This window comes from Sinocyclocheilus anshuiensis, unplaced genomic scaffold (assembly GCF_001515605.1).
Source record: "Sinocyclocheilus anshuiensis isolate Anshui unplaced genomic scaffold, SAMN03320099.WGS_v1.1 scaffold2184, whole genome shotgun sequence".
Lineage (NCBI taxonomy): Eukaryota > Metazoa > Chordata > Actinopteri > Cypriniformes > Cyprinidae > Sinocyclocheilus > Sinocyclocheilus anshuiensis.
In genome coordinates, this window is record NW_015547626.1 from 169,437 (window position 1) to 175,975 (window position 6,539).

At 37.3% G+C, this 6,539-nt stretch overlaps 1 pseudogene; it reads right to left on the reverse strand.

The window, feature by feature from the left end:
- Positions 1–6,539, reverse strand: part of LOC107701790 (zinc finger protein GLI2-like) — a 109,190-nt pseudogene that overhangs the window by 2,816 nt on the left and 99,835 nt on the right.

Genomic DNA, 6,539 nt, shown 5'->3' on the forward strand with positions numbered 1-6,539 from the left:
GACGCTCCACCAGCTGACTCAGAACCGTAGTCTCTCCAGGACAAAGGTCACCCAAGCGTGGGCTGGAAATGGAAAGCCCTGGATCACACAGACCGCCTGAACCTTCCAATAAAGAACCTGCAGCAGAGAATAGCTGAATTTAGATAAATAAAAACTGAATTTGGGGGATGCACCAGTGATGGAAATGTGATCAAATCATAGTTTTCGTTTCCTTTTGTTTACTCACCAGTATTGATGGGTGGAAGCTTGGTGCTGGGGGCAGGAGGAGTTTGGTTTGCCCAGGAGCACGAGTCCCTCACCGACTTCAGCCTTTTCTGCTTCAGGTGCGTGAGTATGTAAGCAGGGCTAGCGTTCTTCCGAAGATGGAGGCCCAACATCCCTGTGGAGACGGTGGAATCCATGAGGGGCACGTCGTCCAGGGTGCTCAGATCTCCCATGCTGCCCCCGCTGAGTCCCATCGGCTCTACTCCACCATCATGGTGGGAGGCACTGCCAAGTGGTGACGGCTCGCTGCTACATGATGACTGACCACCAGGGCTGGACTGATACATCTGAGGTGGACAGATGGAAAGTTTGATTACCCAAGAAGCTCAATGGAGAGAATGACCTAAAAGGGACAGAATGCAAACACAGCAACATGCAAACACACGACCCTTACAATCACTTTCCCAAGTGTAAATTGCAAATAATGAGCATACTGAGTCGAGGTTTGGGAAAACACCCTTCCTCTAGACACATCCCACATCTTTTTCATCCCCCTCACGATCTTCTCAGAAAGCTAGGATAAGTGCCTGACAAATCCTTATTTCCTATGGCAACCTCTGTGCATTATGCATGCGGCCTGGCATGAAATACACAAAGGGGAATGCTCTCAACATAAATAAGGTACGCACGTCTTTGTATTCACGTCATTTGACAGCGCATCCCTTGAATGAAGCAAATGTATTCTGTCCCCACGTGAACGGGGGAGCCGTTCTTGATCACAGCTTGATCACTGGCACTATTTGTTCAGGACACAAAAACAGTCCCACTGATATAATATTAATCCACTAATGGCTTTTATCCTTGAGTGCAGGGCAACAGCGTTAGATCTCGGGACTGTAGGGGGATTGGGCTGCATTGTTGGGGTGGAAGCCCATGGGAAATTAGAAGCCCTCTGTGCGCCAACAGATCTCAGGCAATTACACAATGAAGGGGTCCAAATATTTTGATGCAGTGATGAATTCAACACCCAAATATCTTTGACCGAAAGAGGTGTACTATCATATTGTTTCCCGAATTTGATTTTACAGCTTTTATTTTTTTACACTGTGTGTGAGCTTTTAATGATTTAACCCCACAGAAAAAAAGAACAGATTAAACATAAAAAAGAGAGAATCATGTACAAGACATTTACCATGCATACTGTAAATGGGCAGCTGACATACACAGAAACATCGAAATTAAAAAATGTGTATAGAAATTCAATTTAAATATGCTGGGAAACTGGAGACTATTTTAAAAATGGACTGGTCATGAATTTACATATTACCCTTAAAAAATCAATTGGCGTCTTGAGTGACTCAAAAAATCAAGTTCTAAATGGCCAATCACTTGAGGATCCTTGAAAATCTTGCGAATCAGGACACCAACAGGAATTTTCAAACATGTTAGTTTGAAAAGAAGAAGATACATTTGTAATGTATGTGCAGTTACTTTCATATTCATTTCCTTTACACAAATATATTTTGATGTTGGAAAAAAAGGTCAAAATCCTGTCATTTGTCTATTGCCCAATAAAAATAATGGTGGAAACCGACTGATATTAAGACATTAAAACAGGATCCGCGCTCACCTCAGTAAAGTCTGTCCTTACGGAAAGTGTATGGGAGAGAAACAGGAAAGAGATAGCAGGAAGCACATGTAGAGAGAGCAGTTAAAGATGGACAGATCTCTGCAGCATGCTTTGTTAGTTTGTCTGGATTAGCATAACCTCTGATGGACAAAAATATTTTAATGTATATTTAATCAGCAATGAATAATATATTTGGGAGTACAGATTACAGGCATGCAAAAAACGACTCTTGTTATTCAAATTACATACATTTTGTTATGCATCCATAAAGATCAAACACAATCGTTTTTTGGGCCAGAAACATACTTGTGTAGAGTTTGTTTTGGACCTCATTCACACTAGATCTTACCATAGAGTTCTCCGTCTTTATGGACTTGACCTGCAGATAGTCCTCGACTCCTCTAGTTGTGCTGTTTGCTTCGAGTTTCTCCTCCGCCGTTCGGCCCGACAGCTTGGTTCCCGCTTCGTTCTCTCCATTTTCCTTGGGCGGATGAGGCCGGGATGGAAGGTCGCCACGTTGTTTCTTGGTGACGTGAGCTTCGGGGCCGTGGACGGTTTTGACGTGTTTCCGGAGCGAGCTGGGATCGGTGTAGCGCTTCGTGCAGCCCGGGATCTTACACACGTAGGGTTTCTGCAGAGATAAATATCACTCGGTTTCACACGACCCTCTAACAGTCAAATGTACGACTTTGAATTAGAGTTTTATCTCTTCCTGTTAAGTCAGATTATCTTCAAATGGAGCGGTAGATGAATACACAATTAGAGGAATAAATTACGGCGTGTGCACTGACATACTGATTGTGCAACTGCTAAGCATTTGTGATGCATGGCTGTTTACTAATAAAGTTGAGACGAAATGATCTTTCTCCCTCCTTAAGCTCGTGATGGATCAACCGAGAACGGAAATGGCGCCAGGTTTCATTTTCTATGTGCGGTCGGCAGGTGGTCTGTTTCTCCGTTGGGGATGTGCTTGATTCTCACTAATGTATTGTGGGTTGCCGTACTCATTAGCTTCACAGCTCATTATTCACGTGCACACATTGTGCACACGTTGCTGGTTAATGGGACAGCGTTGGGCGTCCAGGAGCAATCACTACACATGATGAGGGAATGTGTAAACAAATCTAATTCTGGCCTAAATTTGTTAGCGTATGCTGAAAATGGCACATTTACATAACATTAGGCAGTTAGCAGATCCTTAATGCCACAGTGAAGTAGATTATCAGATCCTTCCTCTGAAGAACGACTAGTGGGGCGGCACACACCCGAAACTCCCGCATGGATGACGTTAACTGATCTAATGGAGTCGACCCACGTCTTCGCTCGGAGTTTATAGGAATATTTTGTCATAAGCTGCTCACCCTCATGTCGCTAGTTGATTGATAGCGCTTTGTGACGAACAAACTGAAATTTAAGTTGTTTTTCGAGTTAACGCTCATGGTCACCCTCCACTTCCACTGTATGTAAAAGAGCAGCTTAAATGTCACATAATTTGTCAAGATGAAGTCTAGGTCACCCCAATATTAAAAAATAAATTATTTTTAAAGAAAATTAAGCCTATAGGACCATTAAGATGGTTTGCATTTTGACAGTATTTTCATGATTCACCTACCTTATTATAATTACTATTTTTATTATTACCATGAAAATGTCATTCTCATTACTAAAATGCAAAAATATAAAAAATATTATTTATTAATTTGCTTTACAAAATATTTATACACCATGATAGCATATCATATTTATTTTCAATTAACAATTTATGCTTATTTAAATAAAAAACATTTACAGTATTTTGATTGGCTGTAATACAGTAAATTATGAAAAAATCAGAAGTAATATATTTTTATTAGTAAAATATTAGTTATTTATTATATTTATTATTAGTTAATTAATATTATATTTATTATTAGTAAAATATTTATATTACTTATTACTTTACTAAATGAAATATACATCATGGTAGCATTTGTTGTACTGCTGTTTTATTTATTTTCAATTAACATGGTATGCTTATTTAAATAAAATGTATTACAATATTGCTGTAATACAGTAAATTCTGAAAAAAGTAAAAAAAAAAGAAAATATCAATGCAAAATATTACTTTTTAATATTTACTAAGATATACATTACATTATACATTATGGTTTGTTATGATTTATACATTTGTTATACTGCTGTTGTATTTATTTATCTTTATTGAAATGTATTTTGAGTATTTTGATTGGTTGTAATACAATAAATTATGTAAAACTCAAAAGTCAAAAAGGAAATAATGTGCAAAACACCTTAAAGGTCTATTTATATAAAAATATTTTAATATATTTGAAGTTTTAGTATATACACACACACACACACACACACACACACACACATATATATATATGGTGCATCTAAAAAAATTGGAATATTGTGAAAAAGTTAATTTATTTTTTGCAACTTCTTTCAAAAAGTGAAACTTTCATATATTCTAGATTCATTACATTAATTTTTAAAAAAATTTTTATTTGAATGATTAGAGCTTATAGCTCCTTAAAGTCAAAAATCCAGTCAAAAATCGCACATTTTTATCTGTTCTAAATGTACCTTAAATTAAAACTTTTCAAGTTTTTAATACTCTAATCAATATGGGCATGGGCAAATATGGATGCTTTATGCAAATGTATGTTCATTATTAGTGAAACCATAGTCAACATAAAGCATGAAGACTAGACATGTTTCAAAGGCCATAGATGTTTTCAAAGAACTTGTTCATGTCTATTAGACACATGAAAAAAGAACATAGAAATACCAGGATCCTATTACTTGTCTTCCTTTGCACTGAGCAATACTTACACAAGCCTGTTTACATTTACGCAATACAGGGCAGCTCACTTCTTCTGAACATGCAAAATGTACATTATATTACATTTGTTTGCCTCTCTGTGCCAACATACTGTATTTTGATGCAGCCAAATTCTCAATAGTTTTCATTGATATATTTTACTGTGTCTGTCGTCAGACAACCGAATGACTATGAAATAGTGACTGAAATGCGACCCATTAAGACTACATAGCTCTCCCTTCCAAGATGTTAATCTGCACAAAAATCCTGCAATCGAGCCGTCGTCTGATGAAATCAAATACACATAAGATAAAGACAATAACTGTGCTGTGATTTCGGCTATACTTGCATGTAAAATTAGAGAAGCAACATAACGCGCTGCTCCTCTTAGCCGCTCGCTGAACAGATCAGACGCAGAGAGAGGTGTGTGTGCGATGGGAAAGCAAGACCTCGCGCTCATGCGGCAGTACCAGCGAGTCTCAGAAACGAAATAAGGTTTGTCCATAAAGCCGCTAGATTTGTCGCTAGGCGCTTTTTGGAAAAAAGTCACTAAAGGTGTCTGAAGAGTCGCTAAATGTAGTGACAAAGTTGCTAAGTTGGCAACACTGTGCATCTCCATTTCTCCAACTACGGGCAATGGGTCAAACAGAAAATGCGTGCTGTGTTAATCACGTGTTAATAAAATTAGTGCTGTTAAAATGAATTTGCGTTAACGCGTTAATTTTGACAGCCCTAATATATATGTGACCCTGGACCACAAAACCAGTCATAAGGGTCAATTGTTTAAAATTGAGATGTATACATCACCACCATCCTAATGATTTTTGGCATAAAAGAAAAATCGATAATTTTGACCCATACAATGTTTTTTTGACTATTGCTACAAATATACCCCAGCGACTTAAGACTGTTGTTTTGGTCCAGGGTCACATATATATATATATAAACAATTTTATTTTTTACATTATGGTTTGAAATATGACCTGGATATGTTCATATTTGAGTCATGTATGAATGATAAAGTAAGTAGATGAATTCTGTGAATGTTTGTGTAAACACTTTGACTGCAGGGTTGTGCCGGATGAAGGCGAGTGTGTGTTTACCTCATTGGAGTGTGTGCGGTTCTGGTGTTTGGCTCGGTCCGAGGCGTTGGAGAAGGCCTTGTTGCAGCCCTCGTGGTCACACACATAGGGTTTCTCTCCAGTGTGTGAGCGCAGGTGTGTTTTCAGATTCTCCAGACGTGAGTATGCCTTAGAGCAGCCCTCGAACTGAAACACACACATTCATAAAGCTCATCTGACAGATGCTTTTATCCAAAGCCACTTGCTTTGCAATTTAAAGGGGTCATATGATGCGATTTCAATTTTTCCTTTCTATTTTTTTTTTTTTTCCCTGGAAAACAAACCCATTACTTTGGAGTTGCTAGTGCCATGATGTATTGTTTGGAATTCACACAGAATTATGCTTGATATAAAACACTTTAACATGTTTAATGCATATGTGTGGATATAGTTGTTTAGTGTGGGTTTACTTGACCGTAGTTTGTGGACACAAACACAAGTTTTCTTAGCTGTTGTTTTTGGACATTTCTAAATTATTATTATTATTATTATTATTGATCATGGCCAAAGAATAAAAATCCAAGTTTTCTTAGCTGTAGTTTGAGGACATTGCATTTTAATTATTTATTTATTTTTTTGGCTGTAGTATTGAGACATTTTTAAGTATGTATTTATTTATTAATTTTTTTAAATGCATTTTTAAAGTATAAAAATCTAAGTGTTCTTAGCTGTAATTTGAGGACATTACATATTTTTTTCGGCTGTAGTTTTGAGACGTTATGTATTTATTTATTTTGCATACATTTAAAAAAAATTAAGC